General features: G+C 45.8%; 1 protein-coding gene across 1 annotated transcript in view; it reads left to right on the top strand.

The window, feature by feature from the left end:
• Positions 1-18,225, top strand: part of ctnnd2a (catenin (cadherin-associated protein), delta 2a) — a gene marked incomplete in the record, with an annotated part of 225,286 nt that overhangs the window by 904 nt on the left and 206,157 nt on the right.

An 18,225-nucleotide genomic window follows, 5' to 3' on the forward strand; every position in this document is an offset into this window, starting at 1 on the left:
GTAAACAAAGAAGAGCGGATGATCCACCCTTTTTTTTGCTGAGTAGTTCATCGGGAACAGCTGTGCTCCGCCAATGCGTGGACTGTTGTGGCCGCGATCACGTTAACCGTTGGCTATAAGTCGTGCAGAACTCTGAACCACGGGCGTTAGAAGGGCAAAAGGCGACCGGTATCGGTGTTTTTTTTATTTATTTTTTTACCATTAGGATAATCTGATCGATTTATTTTTCGCGGTTGCATGGGGGGGGGCGTAAGGGACATGGTGTATCGGCAGTTTGTCAAGGGCGAGCTATGTGAGATGCAGAGGAGAAGGAGGAAAGGCTGGGGCGCTGTTCGGCGTTCCCCTCACCTTGTGGAAGCATCCACACAGCAAGTGCCATAGGGGAGGGGACTGGAGGATGCTTCTCTGTTTATTGCTTTCCACTAGCCTTGTCATCTAATATGTCTGTTGGCTGTTGGGGCTATGGGGCTTTGTTATTGATAATCCATATTAATGGGGGAAACATAAATAGACAAATCACCAGAATTACCTCAATTTCCCGTCTGAGATGGGTCAATAAAGTATTTTGTCTTATTTTTGGACACATGTGGTATAGCTCATATATATTCTCTCTCAAGGCAATGCTGCCAATGACCCCACAGGCCGTGAATTGTTGAACATCAGGGAATATAAACGGAAGATCTAGCCACAGTGGGAACTGCCCTCCCCCCCCTCCACACACACATACACACAGCTGAAGTTCATATTGTCCAAAAATATGAACTTCAGCTGTGGCGCAATTGGAATGTTTGCAGAACGTTTTATCCATGAAAGGCCTTCATCGTCCTTCATCACGGACACGCGATTAAGCTAATTCTCAAAGCCACGCGTTCCTAATTCTTAATCACGGGCGCAGTGGCGGCTGAACAGAGGATGAGAGAGAGAGAGGGAGAGAGAGAGAGGGAGAGAGAGAGAGAGAGAGAGAGAGAGAGAGAGAGAGAGAGAGAGAGAGAGAGAGAGAGAGAGAGAGAGAGAGAGAGAGAGAGAGAGAGAGAGAGAGAGAGAGAGAGAGAGAGAGAGAGAGAGAGAGAGAGAGAGAGAGAGCCTCCCTCCCGCGCCTCCCTCCCGCCCGCCGCCGGTGCCTGTATTGATCGGTCCTGGGGGCTGGCTGGCAGGCAGCCAGGGGAAGGACTGCTGACGGCGGTCCTACAGGGCTGATGAGACGAGCTGGGCCTCTAAGTCATGTTATATCGCATGCTGATGTGTCACCCCTTCCCCCCCCCAGGACACACACACACACACACACACACACACACACACACACACACACACACACACACACACACACACACACACACACACACACACACACACACACAGCACATTGGTCGATCATAACGGTGCTTAAAACATATAACCTATTCTGTTTTTCAACTGTAATTATTGTGGATTTGTTTATAATTGAATATTTATTGTTAATCATAGACCTACTAGGCATACTAGTCAGTCGGTATACTGAGAGGAAGATCAAGTGGAAATTTCCACTTCTTTCGCTCCGCTTTGATTTATGTGACGGTGGGCTGAGGAAAGACGCAGAAGAAACACTGCAGAATTGATTGGGAACGTTTCCATGGTGATAACCTTAAGTGTGATCATTCAATGAGGGTACATTGTCCTCTTGTGTATTCCGGGAAAGTGCCAGAAACTGGTTGTCAGTAGAGTTTAAACCCTTTTGACTTGGTAGTCAAAACCAAAATCCTCAAGTGCTATTACGGGCATTATATCTGATACGATTTTTTTATTAATATTTTCAAGGATATCTTTTGCCGATATCAAGTGTGAAGCGTTGCTCGAACTCTCCTTCAAAAATAACAAGTAGCAAAGTTTCTCATGAAGTTTAAGTCTCTGACATCCTATTTTAGGTAATAACAAACTTCGATTTTCTCTTATACATAAGTTACACAGTGTTGACGTGTTTACTTTTCCGGGGGATGCAGAACATTTCAATAATCAAGTCCTGGCATGTCGGTGCAAGCAAGAAATCCAAGATTCAAAATACTACAATACAGTTGGATTTTGTATCTGTAGTATAATGCTTCCTTGCACCAACATACAAGGACAAATCCTTGCATCGATAACCTACTTGGCAATAAATCACGATCTTAAACCTAAGGGAGAAAAAATGGGGGGGAAATATTCCCCAGTGTAAAAGCAATACGTGCTTCTTTAAATGAGGCGCTGTGGCAAATTCCCAGGTTATTCTCCAGGGACATGTTGTCTGCCCTTTGATTTCTGATTGACTGATGCTGCTGCAGACCCAGAGGCCTTTGTATTTGAGATGATACAGGGTTCGAGTCAAATGCTCTGAACTGAAGAGTGGAAGGTATGGTATGGCAATTTATTGTGCAAGGATTTTCCTCATATTGGTTGAAATTCTCTTTACATCTCGGCAATGGCAATCCTGAAATAAAATGCTCTGGAAAAAAAGAAAAAAGCCTTTCCGTCTACCTACCTACCCAACTTTTTGGTTAGATTCTTTGAAAATATAGATTGTTCTGGCTGGTTTCTCAAAATTTACTGCGGGTTGGTTGATTAGAATCCTGGGTAGTTTTGGTGGTGGATGGGGCGAAAAAGGGAACACAATGTCCATGTAACAATGGTTCTCTGATGGCAGATTGCTACAGTGTGCCACCCAAACTGGCATCCCAAGTTCTCAAAGATTGAATTCAATGATTGCTGTAACCCGTAAGCCGAGGCCTATAAAGTCGGGCTGTAAATGCGCTCTCGAGGCGTGGGGAGTGAGTAAACCTGTCACTCTTTTACATTTTCACCATTATCTGTGCCTCTTTTTTATATTTTATTAACACTGTTAAATGTGCCAGGCATGGAATTTGGCAGTAATGGATGCAGGGCATCAGAATTAGGAACTTTCAGCATTTCAGAGGATGCAGATATTTCTGACAATCAACCCATGGCAATACAAATGTGGGTAATACTGCTTAGTGTACTTCTAGTACAATGCTTCCTTTAAGTCCTTGAGAAATTTCGAGACAAGGTCTTTTTTCCAGGAAATATGTGTGACCTTGGGACGTTGACTTGATAAGGGGGAGGGCCACAGCCATGATACCTTTTCTAGTCGGGAGGTGACGACAGGGTATGGCTTCAAATCCCCCTTACATTCAAAAACACAGGAGCAGTTCATTATGGACTATGTTTCAGAAGCTCCTTGTCTTCCTTGTATCACCACACTCCCCTCCCTTCCCGCCCTATTAATCAGTACTTAATAGTCCGGGAATCCAGACAGGCTGCCTCAGGCCGGAATAGGCATCAACTGAATAGCGTTTGAAATGCAGAATGCGGCCATAAAGACCAAAGACAGTTGGAAGTATAGCTGGCTTCAGGACGCCATCGGTCTGTCAGACACGTCAGCAGCGTTGAACCGTATTATCCTCTTTTTATGAAGCCCGCTAATTGGTAAACCTCAGTTCTCAAAGAGCTCAGGGCTCCTGATGTTGTGACGTTTGATCCACAGACTCCTAATTGTTAATTGAACATTCACAGATGCACTTAAGCGCTAATGGACAGTCACGTTGGTTGATCAATCAGGCCGATCAACCCTTTCTGCTGTTGGATTCAATGTTTATGTGTTTGTTTAATCACAGCGACAGAAAAGACGCCCTAGTTACAAAATCGAACAAAGCAGGGCAAATGATCAGTTGTACACTAAGCTCATTACGCTTTGATCATTACACGATTACACACATGTTTGAGACTGTTAAAGCATGTGATCACTCCAATGGAGGACAGTAACGTGATCACATGCAGTGAATGCGCAGCTCCGCACTGTCAACATGTTAACTGTTGCTGTACCTGGTATTGGGCATTATTTTTTTTCGAGTGTGTATGTGTGTGTGTGTTGCATACTCACTTGAACATTGGCCTAGCTTTTGTGCCAAACCCCAGCTTAAACTCTCAAAGTTGACAGTGACACTTTTATTCATTCGGTTGAGTTAAAGGTCGGTTTTCTTCTTTTCTTTTCCACTTGAATTGTTTTGCCTCATGCTACAAAGCTAGAGGGCTAAATTCAGATACATACTGCCTCATCAACCACTTATTCAACTCACTCAGTCTGCCTCTTTTTCCTTTCACTTTGTCATCCCCAGCTCAAGTGCTACTGTGGTAAAATAACCCTGAACATTTGTATTGCTCAGTCAGTGTACTCCGCTTGCATTAATATGTGCAGAGAGACAGTGTAAATAGAGAACAGGCTAAACAGGGCTTACAGCAGGGCGAAAGTATTGAAATGAATTTGTACAACGCTTACCAAATGTGCAGACCTGGGTGTTGTCCGAAAGACCCACTTAGCCTTTCCCTCAAAGCCCTGACTTTACTTAAAGCCTACTAAGGCATAAGAAAACAAACAAAAAGGCAAGAAAAAAACACAGGAGGCGGGAGAAAGAAATAACCTTGAGAATGTGTACAGTGTGAGCCCACACCCCCATCCACCAACCCACCCCCCCGCCCCCACCAGGATGGTAGCGGACGGGCCGGTGACATTGAAGACTGTTGGTGCGTTGCCACTGTGCATAAAGCCAGCACGTGCCACACGAGTCTTATATATCCGCCGGACATATGAATAAAAGATGTGTGAGAGTCCCACCCCCCTGTCCTCATGCCGTGTCACGTACTCTGGCAGCGAACCGCCCCCACCTTCCTTTGTTTTTCATACATACGCCTTCTGCGCTCCGGCTCGCCGGTGAGATCCACAAGAAGGGTCCTGAGGAGGTGTATGAAGAATAGGCGGCGGCCATCGCAGTGTATTGGATGTTATTGATTGAGTGGTGCGGAAGTGTGTGATTGGATGAGGTGATGAAACGAGGAGGGAAGCACGGAAGGAGCAATTCCGGTGGTCAATAGTGTGTGTGTGTGTGTGTGTGTGTGTGTGTGTGTGTGTGTGTGTGTGTGCAACCCTACAACCCAATACTGTTACTGCCACAGACTTTTACAGGGCTAAACCAAACACAAGGACGCAGGGGGGTGGTGTTATCGGGTTTACTCTAGAAGTTTGTAGATAATGATACCTGTTGCCATGCAGGAGATCTCTGTCTGAGTGTGTATGGTGATGACTGGTTGACCCTGTGCAAATTGATTTCTCAATGCAGGTTGACAGGCTCACCCAGCCCCTGAGATCAGTCAGTGGTTCATGGGCCAGGTGAGGCTGCTTAAACCGGCCATCATCCATACACACTCCCACAATAATGTATACAAACGCTCCTTTGACTACATCAGCTCCACTAGATCATAATCATTTGTGATGATGACCTTCTACCGGGTTCTACTGGTAGAACTACATGCAGAATAATGAAGAACACAATTTAACTTATTTAATGGCTGTAGTGGTATTGTAGAAGTAATAGTAACGCATCTACAGTATAGTAGGATAGTTGTGTTACTATAGAGTGTTCAAAAACATAGATAGAGGTTAGCTAGTAGATACATTGCAAATACGATGCAACTTATGTAAGCTTAACCATTTGTAAATTATGTCAACCAGTAGGCCTATACATGAAATATTAAACACGTTTTAATGCCCTCCATCTATTATATGTATAAGTCCATTACATTTCTCATCAGAAACTTCTTTCATAAAATATTCTTGCCACGGATCGACTTTCTTTAATTTTGTAGAATAAATCTCAAAATGAATATCTAATGGCATTGCTAGTATCGAAACAGTTAACGACATAATGTACATTTTATTACTTCACTGAATAATCTCACTGGATTGTGTGTGTGTGTGTGTGTGTGTGTGTGTGTGTGTGTGTGTGTGTGTGTGTGTGTGTGTGTGTGGGGGGTGTGTGTGTGTGTGTGTGTATACATGCTTGCGCACACACGTATGTCTGCAGGGGTGGTGTGTGTGTGTGTGTGTGTGTGTGTGTGTGTGTGTGTGTGTGTGTGTTGTACGTTCTACAGGGAGAGAATGTGCCTCTGTTCCTTTTCCTCCTCCCTTCTCTTAATGAGCTCACTGCAGATGGGACTCTCTCTCTCTCCCTGTCAACACTCTCTCCCATCCTCTCTCGCCCTCGCCTCTCCTGCACAGCAACGGAGAGAGGGTTGACTGTGTGTGTTGGTGTTGAAGGGTGTGTGTGGGGGGGGGGGAGTGTAAGGATGCAGGTGCAAGGAGAAGGGGATTTACAGGAAGTGGAAAATGGTGTGGTAGAGAGGGAGAGAGGGAGGGAGAGAGGGAGAGGAGCGAGCATGCTTGTGACAGAGACAGAAAGAGCATAGTGGCAGATGGAGTGGCTCCTGCATAGGGGAGGATGTCGGAGGAGTAGGAGGTAAATGGTTCTATGCGAGGATGTTGGTTATGAGAGTGATGGGGTGGGAGGGGGGGGGGGTCACATAGAAACTGAGAGGGGTGCTTTAAAAAGAAGAAAATGTCAAAAGGCTTCTACGCTTCAGGGGTGTGCACGGTGGGAGGGAGAGAGGGAGGGAGGGAGGAGTCAGTTTGGGGAGGGAGGGAGAGAGGGAGGGGTGGTGGGGGCAGGGCGGGATTCCCAGCTCTCGGCCGTAAATACGCACATTAGGAAGTGAAATGGTGCCACATTAGCCCACTATCTGCAAGGCAACCGTTAAATACAATATATCTGTGGGTGCCCTCAAGCTTGGCACGGTGGACTGCCTGCCTGCCTGCCTGCCTGCCTGCCTGCCTGCCTGCCTGCCTGCCTGCCTGCCTGCCTGCCTGCCTTCCTGCCTGCCTGCTGTGCGCGAGCCGCCTCGACGAAGCTAAATTAATAATTGGCTCTGCCAGCCAGGTCTGCCAGAGTTAATTGAGCATCAAAGAGAGACGCCGGAGCCGCAGCACAGATCATTCTGATTTCCCCGGGTGCAAAAAAAAAAGTGTAGGCAAGCGTTGGCTCATGAATGTCTGAGCGAGTGTGTTAAGTGTGCCACCCTCCCCTCCTCAATTTGCGTGTGTGCGCGTGCGTGTGTGTGTCTCAGTTAGCATGGGAGTTGGAGGGCAAGTGATGTTATCAATCAGCGTGTGTGGGTTTCTGTGTGGGTGTGGGTGTGGGTGTGTGTGTGTGTGTGCGTGTGGTTATGTTTTTCGTGTCCGTTTCTCCACTGTGTGCGATTTTTCTCGTGTGGTTTTTCCTTGCACCTCTGTGTTGCAATGGGCTGAGTAGGGGGATATTGATGTCAGGATCTATTTCTCTGGTTATCTGCTAACAACATAGTTTGCATCACCTCCTCCTCTTCCATCCAAATGATGGGATGTTTACGAAGGGCTAGTTAGTCCAATCTGAGGGAGGGGCCTTTGCAGTGAAACACACTAGTGGAGCAGCTAGCCGTGTTAATGTGGGCGCGCGCTTCGCTTCTGCATTTTAATCGCAGAAGCGAGGCTAAGTTAAGAGTTATGATGTCTTCCTTTGCTCGTGGATGGGATTTGATTGCACAGGTTACAAAGCGACATGTGCATAATTGATCTCCCTCACGTTTCCTCTCTCTCTATGTCTCTGTCTCTCTCCCTATATCTCTGTCTCTCTCTCTCTCTCTCTCTTTCTCTCTGTCTCTCTGTCTTTCTCTCTCGCTCTCTCTTTCTCTGCCTCTGTCTCCCTCCCTCTCCCTCTCCGTCTCATTCTCTGTCTCCTTCTCTCTCTCTGTCTCTGTCTCCCTCTCTGCCTCTGTCCCCCTCTCTCTCTCTGTCTCCCTCTCTCTGTCTCTTTCTCTCTCCCTCTCTCTGTCTCTGTCTCTCTCCCTCTCCCTCTCTGTGATCACGGAGGAAGGGAGGCAGCGGTACATTTCGCTAGCTGGAGTGAGAGAGACGATGGGGGGCAGAGTGGCTGGGCATAATGACATGGTGCAGACCAGGGGAGCAGGGAGTGTGTTGATGCGGTGTCAGGTTCAGCGCCGCGTCCTCTGTGCCACTGCAACCTGCTGTTATATATTCCAGTGGTTGTCAAACTATTTTGACGAATGTTCCCCCTCTGCGATATTCTTCCAGCCAAGTACCCCAGCACTGCCAGGAAGGGTAAAATGTTAAAATGAATACGACTATTTTTCGGTGTAATTATACATTGAATGGGTGATGCCAATGCGTAGAAAGATTTAACAACCTTTTATTAAATTATTAAGCATTAACGTAGCGATCTCGGAGCTCTTCAAAGATTTTTCATTTAAATAAATGTCAGTGGAGTCACAATCTATCGCTGAATGAGGCAACACAATGGTGATTGAGTCTATTGGCTCAGTGATGAAAGCCCTCGCTCTATTATGGATTTTTGAGCTGGGTGGCGATGGCTTTCCCACCATGCATTCAAAGCACATTCGGCGCCCGGTTAGAGACTTGTTTTCCATCACACAGCAGTGGTTGTTCTGCCAGAGAGAGTATGGCGCAGCTACTGAATCCGACTCTGTCCTCAACTCAACGCAAGTTGTGTGTGTAGCCTCGTATTGTTTTTATTTTCTCCTAAGATAAGAAAACGGAAGTCTTCAAAATGCCACTTTAACTTTCAGATTCAACAAACTGTATATAGTTTTACACTTGCTCATAACAATATGAGAAAGACAAAAAGGACTCCAGATTTGTCTTACCTCCTGAAATCCTTCAAGTGCGACGGTAGGGTTACCTACTCCCCTCCTTTGAGAAACATTGTTCTAGTCGACCGGTCAAGAGGGAAATCTCCTGTAGCAGATTTTTTGGCGGCAACACCTTCACTCCGGCAACCCTTACTTTACTTGTTTGTCACGCATCCAAGAGATGCATGCACCCGTGTTGTCGGGTGGGTGGGTGTACGTGTATTCATGCATGCACACACACGCACACGCATACAAACAACACACGGACACACACACAAACACACATTCACACTCACACTCACGCTCCTGTCACGCACGCACGCATGCACGCACGCACGCACACACACTGGCAATCCCACACTCCGATCACACACACGCACAAGCAAATACACGCGCGCACACGCACACTCCCACACGCACATACTTAATCAGTTAATTATGATGGCTCTTAATTAAGGAGATGAGGACAGTTAATGCATCAGATTGTGGGCAGTCATGGTGTGGGTTTAATGGAAAATGTGGGTTTTCTATCCCATGGATAACTCTTGAACCTCCGCATCATACACAGTTCACAGCGTGACGGAGAGAAAAAGAGAGAGGCATGATTCACAGTCACCTGTAGAATTACCTTGGAGTCTGCTCGAAACAAGGAGGGCGCCCCAAGCCCATCTCATAAAGAGTGGCTGAAATAATGCTTCTGCCTTGGGGGGGGCGCTATGCCAATGTATTTTCTGTAGGTTTTTATCAATGCGTGTTGACAGAAGAAAGCTCCATCCACACTCACTGTAGCCTTAGCTCCGGCGGTCTGCATTATTCATTTTCGCCCCGCACTCCCAGAGTTAACCCAGGCAGGTTCTCTGTCTAGCCACACATCGGGGCGAGGCAGCCTTATGGGGGCTTTCGACGCAACAGTTTTATTTATGCCGGATCCCGCTCGGGGCGTCCGCGGCCGTAGAGTATATATTTTCATGACTCCGAAATAAAGTTGCTGCTGTCCTTCATTTATTTAGCACTCTATAGGACAGCGCACAGTGTGGTTGCACGGCGGCGGCGCAATGTAAACAGTCTCCTTTGAGGATAGCAGAGGAGACAATTGAGAGGCATATTTTATTTTTATCTTGTTTGGCTGGCGACAGGCAATGAACTATATATCATGGCCTGTCATACATCTCAATATAAGAGATATATAGGGCTACCTGAGAGGAGAGATGCCTTAGTCCGTTTGACGTTGCTATTGCTGGCTGCTTCAAAACCTAATATGGTGTGCGGTACGGTTTTGATTAGGACGTATGGGATGTCACGTTTTTATTTGTTTTTTGTTCTACGGGGGGGGGGGGGGGGGGGGGGGGGGGGTTGGTCGGGGACGCCCGCTCGCATCAAATGACCTCATAAATATCGTCTGATGTCACTTTCTCCCTCTCGCTCTCATTCTGAAATCCACGACGGGGTTACAGTAGTATTTGAAGACTTGTGCGCATCAAGCCTAGCGCACCCTAATTTGACTCTTCAGTCTTCCGGGGTTTGCCTCCTGTTGCGTTCTTTTAGAAAAGGTAATCAAGTCAGGATCGCTTGTAACTCATTTTATTTGGTATAGGTTCGCTATTATATCTATGAAGCAAAAGGAGAGGAATTGTATTAGCACGCGTGGAGATACGCTTAGTAGGACATCTGAAGGATGAGTTACCTGGAGCGTTCTGGCCCCCTGGGCTATGTGTTGTGACTTAATAATGGGCAGGCGTGGACTCAGTTATGTGCTCTGATTGGCTAAGCATGTTACTGAACACCGCCTCCTGGATACCCGTATGTGTACTCGGTGCTGATCCCTTGTGGCTACGTGCGAGAATTACACTTGTTTTTGTGGCCTTGAGCGTCTGAGTTTCTCGAACACCCTGGGCCGCTTGTATCTCTGAATTGATACATGAATGATGGCTCCTTGTATGAGCCAGACGTTCTCGAACACCCTGTGCCGCTTGTATCTCTAGAATTGATACATGAGAAAAAAGCCCCGCCAAGGACATATGTGGCCTGTTGGTATGAATGTGTGAATTAATGGCGACTCTTTATGGCTTTATGGTTTATGGCCGAATATAAATTAACTCGGGTATATTGTGCTGTTGTGTTTCGTTTCTGAACTTCCTATGACGTTTGGGTTCATGTGTGTGCTGTGTGTCTTGTTCTTGTATATGTGTTGGACGTGTGTGTGTGTTTGTGTGTATCGTGTGTGTCACCCTGGCAGCTTATAAGTCTGCCCAAAAAACAGAGCCATCGACAGTTCTGTGTTTCGAATTTATTTTTAGTTGGCCGACTGGAACTATAAAAAGAGAGAACAATGAGTTTTTTTTTCTATTGTCATGAACTGCTGGAACTCAGCATGAAAAGCGATGAGTACCCCATACTGTTCTGTTGGCCAATCAGGCACGCAATCTGCTTTCCTCACTGGAGGCGGGCCAGCGACACCCTGGACACCTGAGAAGCACCAATGAAAAGAGGAATGAGAAGAAAAGAAAGGCAGGAAACAGTGCGGCTCTGTCCACACGTTGCTGTTCAACACAGGGACAATGAGGCTTTTAAAAACCAGCCCCTAAATACATTGAATTTCTGTTTTTAACTGTGCACACTTAATGAAAAGATTTGATAAGACTGCAAATGAAACAAACGGGGCGTGTGGCTTTGGAAAACGTATGTGTGCCTAACAATGGCAATCATGCATCATAACGAGGCGACGGCTAGACTAGTGTTTTCTGAGTAGCTGTAGGGATGGAATTTCTATCCCTAAAATAGTCCCACAAAATAAATGCCTTTTCACCAGACGTTGAAGACCTATCCAAAGAAAAGGCTGTTTTTTTTCTTTTCTCGGGCCAATTAGTGTAACAATCGTCTGGGTTTGGATATGGGCCAGAAGTTTTGAGTGAAAGTCTTTAAATCTTTGAATAAAGGAATATCTGTGCTGCTGGGCCTTTCCAAAGAGACAGAGAATAAAGGGATTTTTTGGTATTCGAAGAATTAAACAGAGCTCTCTTTGCTTTCTGTCGCTGTCTCTCTGTATCTCTGGCTCTCGCACTCATTTTCTCAGTCTCTCTCTCTCTGTCTCTCTGTCTCTCTGTCTCTCTCTCTCTCTCTCTCTCTCTCTCTCTCTCTCTCTCTCTCTGTCTCTCTGTCTCTCTGTCTCTCTCTCGTTCTCACTCTCTCTTTCACATTCACTCCCTCTGTCTGGACCACACATTTGTATAACAACCAGAGACACAGGCTTGATCATATAAGCCCCGGGTAGAATGACAATACAGCTACACAACCAACACGCGCATGCAACATAAGTAAGGCACAAATAGGGATGAACCGGTTTGTTTTTTGCTGAACATTGCAGTTTACTCGTATTGTAATGATACCATAAATTGACCTTAAAACAGTACAATGGCAATAATTACCCATGTTGCGGTAAACAAATAATTTGACTTTGTGGCTCTGTTGAGTAGATAAAATGAAATAATATTTATTTCAATCTCGGAGAGAATAAATACTGGATGCTATGTTCAATAAAGAAGGCACATTTCTATGCTAGTACTGTGTCTTTCACTGCTACACATCCAACTCAAAGTCTTGGAGTTTGCGGCAAGCAATCCCCCTAGAGTCCCTTGGACCAACATTCATGGTTGCTAATCTCCCACTACTTTAGTAGGCAACAGTTTTCTGTTGTTTTCAGGACATACAATCACTGAATGTTTGTCCATTACCCAGCCAGAGACGTGTTGGCCTTGAGAATGCCGCAAAGCAAAAGGAGAGAAGTGAATGCAGGGTGAAATGTAATTTATTCCGAAATAAACCAGTACTAACCTTTTGCCACTTTTTCTACCACTGTGGCGTTCTGATCTGGAGCCTGTGAACCCACTTAGTTGTTCCTTTTCATATTTCCTCAGAGTAAAAAATGAAAGTGAGCGATAATGGATAAAATAATTGATGTGACGGCATCAAGAACTGTCCAAATCAAAGTAGCACATGGCATTCAAGGAGCATAAGCAAGGACATGCTTACCAAAATCGGAAAAACGTGGAACTTATTTTTTTGTCCTTGATCCACATTTACTCTTTAATGGTTCTGATGCCAACCGGGTTCACAAGGCCCTTATGGGTCAGCTCATGTAGCTGGAGGGCCAGAGTCCGCAAGCTGCTCTGTTAAACTTGAGCAGGGAAGGCTCAAGTGCGTTACACACAGGAAGATAAAGCTTTACTGGTTATAGCCACACAGGGAATTTAACTCAAGATTCGCTCGTCGGCCTCTCACTTTAACGGGTAAAGAACCACCCTGAAGAACCGGGAAGTTTCTGCTATCATGACTTCGGCACCACCTTCTTCCCGAGGTCATTGTCACTTCTAATCTTGTATTTTCTGTATTTCTGCGAGCCTCTTGGTTTAAAGGCGGTTGTCCATCAATAAGGTTCCTTTGGGTTTGGCCTGTGTGTGATTGGCTCATTGATTTTTCACACTCATATATTGGGCAGACAGGTGGTGTCGCATTGCTTAGAGACGAGGCAGGAAAATAATCTTTGAACGTTGAAAAATGTTTTTCAGTTCAGTGCGTTTCCCAAAGCCAAGCACAAATTTCCCGCCTCGTCTTGGGGGGGTTGAACTGACGACGAAACCCCAGAGATCAGGGGTGGGGGCTTAGAACGCAGAGGCAGGAAGTGTCAGCGTCTGTACTTGGGAAGGGGGCCGGCGTTTACAAAACAACGGCCTTAAACGGTAGCGAAGGGAGAACAAGGAGAAGCGGGGAGAGAGACAGGAAGGAGTTTTCCCCGATATCCTGTCGGGCATTTCAAAGCGTTACATCATTGCTACGTCTTTCACCGGCAGAGTGGTGCAACCAACCTAGTTTGGAGATAATTTGAGATCATCCTCCACATCAGAAGCCCCTTACCCTTCAATACATCATTTTGTAATTCACGTCAATAGTTTTGTGCAGGAGACGCAGGTGGCCTATATCTGTAGACATACAATGTACTGTACGCATGCCACGCACACACGCGCACACACACAAGCATACTGTGGCACCTAGGGATTTGCATTAGGCCTGGGCAAGCCCACAGCTGATCCATGCTGTGAAATGATGAAATGAGATTCCCATTCTCGTATGTGTCGATTAGGTCTGGTAGCCGTAGCTTGTGCTCCGCTAATGTTACGTCGACTCGAGCAGCTGGAGAGCCTGGCGAGTGGCGACGCCTCCTTATCCTCCAGGGTGGAGACTCCTATCCGCTTCCCACAGCCTTCAGCCTCAAGGCTTCTACACACACGCACGCACGACTTGCATGCATGCACGCGTGCAAACACCTCATGCATGCAAGCACACACAAACAGAACACATAAACAGCGCACACACTTATTGGGAGAGAAATATTCGGAGATATTCATGTGCGGGTTTGCATTCTGTACATTTCCATGGTTTTCTTATTTTACAACACCCAATTATTGGTCTATATCCTAGGTTCATTGTGAACTCGAGGCACACACACACACACACACACACATGCACACTCACACACACACATTATACACATACACTCTCACATTATAGACATGCACACTCACATGGACAATCACCCACACAAGGACATGGACACCCTTATAACTACACACACACATGATCGAGCAGGCGTGGATTCATTCATGCATGCATATAAGGGCACGCAAGGACGCAAATCTGGTGTGATGTGCATGGTATATATATGTATGTGACCAGAGGCAAGGGTTAGTGGTCTAGGTGTTGAACCACAGGGTGCCTGCGGGGTCCGGCGGTGGAGGAACCATGGCAACGATTAGCCAGAATGGTGTCGTTGCTATGACCACAGATAGATTGCTGGACCAGTACTGCTACTGCTCGGCCATGGTCTGGGGGTGGTGAAATACTTTAATGTGGTACTGCAGTACAGACGGTAAAGGACAGACAGGGCTTCAGTATAAACAGGGCTTGCTTGTGTTTGAGTCGGAAAACACAATGGACCGATTGTTCTTTTGTTTCCTGTACGCTTTTTACCCCCAAGGATAATCCCAATATATAGTGTGTTTTGTTGCAGTTTTCGCAAATATATTCTAAAGCCTATATTCTAAAGCAGAACACAATAAATAAAGCCTGATAGCTTCTCACTTTGTACACGCTCAAAGTGTGAAGGAGAAAAAAGACGGGGAACACCCTAAAGGTAATTCATATGGATTTTTCTATAAGGCGTTGTTCATATATCTTATAGAGTTATATATATCCGATATATGCAAAGTCAGGTGGAGCCACAAGCGATGAAACATTTAGTATTTGTATGTTTCATTGATCATTTCGTGGCATCAAATACAAATTTCCCATTGATTTCTGGGGTCTAATGTGACTGTTATGCAGTCCATGAGGTGTAGGTCAGTGTATGACCGTGAAGTGGCATATTCTTTTAGAGAAGTGTGGACCCTCCATTTACTTATTTAACCTGCTGTCACATTGTATGAGAAAAAAGGTGAGCAGATAAATAATTGATTGTTGTACAAATGAAAAATTCCTTATATATTTGCCCTTGGTTTCCTGTGTTTGTGCGTGTGTGCGTGTGTGTGTGTGTGTGTGTGTGTGTGTGTGTGTGTGTGTGACTGACGGGCGCCACAGACAACGCCCAGCTTTCCTCGATCTCATTTCAAACCACTTTCACTTTTTCCACCGTCTGTCCGTCCGTCCGTCTGTCTGTCTGGATTCTCGACTGCTCTGAAAGAAACACATAATACCAGACAAGCATCTCTAAAGCCACGGGGTTTTAGGCTCTGTGAAGAAGCATCCACCAACGACAGCATCTCCGAGAGCTGTGTGTGATATCTGTACATCTTTTCTCTTTCTCCTTCTGAACCGCACCGTGTTGTTACCTAAACTGTCCAGGGAGAAACAAGGAGGAAAGGCTGAAGGTGGTGGAATGTGGTAGATCGGAAGGGGAAACTCTTAATGGCGCTGATAAGAAAAGAATGCTTTAAGGATAAAGCTGGTGTCTAGCCATGCCGGGCTGGATCATGGCATTAAATGCTTTACCAAGGAGTTGAAGGTTGTTTGAGTTTTTCCTTGTAATTGATCAAGTGAACCAACTTGGGCAAATTACAGAAATCAGTGCGATGATAGACTTTTGGTTTTTCGTTTTTCTTTTGTGTCTAATGATACAGAAGTGTATCCAATTGCTTGGCTGCCAAGCAAAATCGGCCCCAAATAATGTGGTACACACAGCGCAGAAAAGTTCATATCAGCTCCATACACAAAAGCCACAATTTCGAGTTGATTCTTCAAATTGCTAACTAGCTGTAATTTCTTTCATGATAAACGCCGGAACCACCACAGCAGAGCCAAAGTTGCTGTTTGCTACATTTGAAAATTACATTTAATGGAAAATGTAGCCTTTATGCTATCGCTTTAAAGAAACTGCTCATGCCTTTTGAAAGATGGAGAATTAGGTTTAATGTAGCACTTAATGCATTTCTTTGTATTATTTTTAACATTCTTCCGCTTTGGAAATGTACTTCAACGTGCCGTAGTAAGCACAGGACATCTGGAAAGCCGGCGGCAGTAAAGCGATTGACAGCAGTGACCATGAAAGGTAGAAAATGACATTAGGGCAAACATCTCTTTTGTGCTTCTCTTTTGTTAACCATAACAGCGTTTTATAGTCACCGGTTACCCTCTATTCTTCCCCCGTGGTTCTGCGTTCTTCTGAATAAGGCGCTGTCTGCTCACCATTCCCCCGGAGCCAGACTCTGCTTCACAAGCAGACCCAACAGAAGGTGTTGGTTTATTTGTTGGTTTGCTTCTGTGGTGCAGTGCGGACCAATGTAAATACACACACTCCTCAAGCCGTTCTTGGCGAGTGCTGAGGGTGAATTCAGACAGAGGTCGCCAGGGAGCCGGCCTGCAGACTAGGCATCGTGCTCAACGATGCCCACAGGTAAGCTGTGGACATTGAGAGTAGAACCTTCCCTATGGCCGTGAAGCAACAACCCTCTCTGCTATCCTGGCCCTATCTATTGCCTTTACATACATCAGCAAGCACCTGCAAATAGCACCTGCAAATACAGTGATATCCATCAGATGACTTAATCAGAGGAAATTGTGCAATATTAGTTGACATCATGAAATGTTTAGTGTCGTCTGGAGGGGGAGCTTTAGTTAATGTCGAAACGCAGAGTGCCGTCACAGGCATCCATTGATGAAACGGTTGGTTTGAATGTAAAAAAGACATGCAGCACGTATTGCCATGCATATGCATGCCGATATGTAGGGCTCCTTCTCCGTGGCCTCCCCTCCCCTGACCAAACGACCTTGAACCAGCGGTGCACACTGACCTTGTGGCGTAACTAAGCCCCCCCCCTCCCTGTCACAGCTGCTCTGACACACATTCTCTCTCTCTCTCTCTCTCTCTCTCTCTCTCTCTCTCTCTCTCTCTCTCTCTCTCTCTCTCTCTCTCTCTCTCTCTCTCTCTCTCTCTCTCTCTCTCTCAGAAGAGAGAGGGAGATTGGCTGGGGAGGGTTGTAGATTGTGGTGGTGGGTTTGTGTGTGTGACAACTCAATGCTCTGCCTAGATCCCAGTGGCGGGTTGTGATTCACTCATATGGAAATGTGACACAATATGCTCATACCATACCCCCTTCTTTAATATATCTCTCTGTCCCGCTCACTCTCACCCTGCGGAGCCTATTCGATTCGATAATGAATGGAATGTTATTTTCTGTACGTGTGTGTGTGTGTGTGTGTGTGTGTGTCTTTGTAATTTAAAAAGGATGAGGGCGAAACAGCTCCAACACAATCCAACAGCCTCTCTCTCTCTCTCTTTCTCTCTGTCTTAACCTTTTTATTTTCCTTTGGTAAAATTTTTTTTTCTTTTGGGAACTTCTTTTAGGTTTCTGCGCACACATTTATAGATCCAGGCACACACACACACACACACACACACGCTACACCCCGGCACGCAGCACGCGTGCAACCGACTGACTAAGCAGCCGCCCGAGGCCTTTTGGCTCGCACAAAGAGACAGCGAGGGCCCCATTGTTTTCTGTGTGATTCAGTTATTACACAGAGATTAACACCGAATCATTTCCTCTGTGACCCACCTGCGCTTGGGACCCTCTTTCTCTCTCTCACTCTGTCTCTGTCTCTGTCTCTGTCTCTCTCTCGCTGTCTCTGTCTTTGTGCCTCTCTCTCTGTCTCTGTGTTTCTCGCTCTCGCTCTTGCTCTCTCTTGCTCTCTCTGTCTTTGTTCCTCTCTTTCTGTCTCTGTATCTCTGTCTCTCTCTCTCTCTCTGTCTCTGTCTCTGTCTCTGTCTCTGTCTCTCTCCCTTTCTCTGTCTCTGTATCAATTTCTTTCTCTCTGTCTCTCTCTGGCTGTCTCTCTCTATCTCTGTCTACCTCTGTCTCTCTTTGTCTCTCTCTTTCTCTCTGTCTGCTGGAGACATTCACACGCTCAGCCCAGAGGGCCGAACAGTTCTGAAACTTGGTCTAATGGCCCTATTCATATGCTGAACATTTTTGCCTCTTGGACCCATAATGTCAGACAGATTTTGCTGTACAGTGACATTAAAATGTCAATGTATTGAAATATAGCTTTAGTGACCCACAATTTCATATACATGGTATGCTTTATGGAGATGTCTGAGTAAATGATATTTGGTAAATA

The sequence above is a fragment of the Gadus morhua genome, chromosome 23, assembly GCF_902167405.1.
Source record: "Gadus morhua chromosome 23, gadMor3.0, whole genome shotgun sequence".
NCBI classification, from domain to species: domain Eukaryota; kingdom Metazoa; phylum Chordata; class Actinopteri; order Gadiformes; family Gadidae; genus Gadus; species Gadus morhua.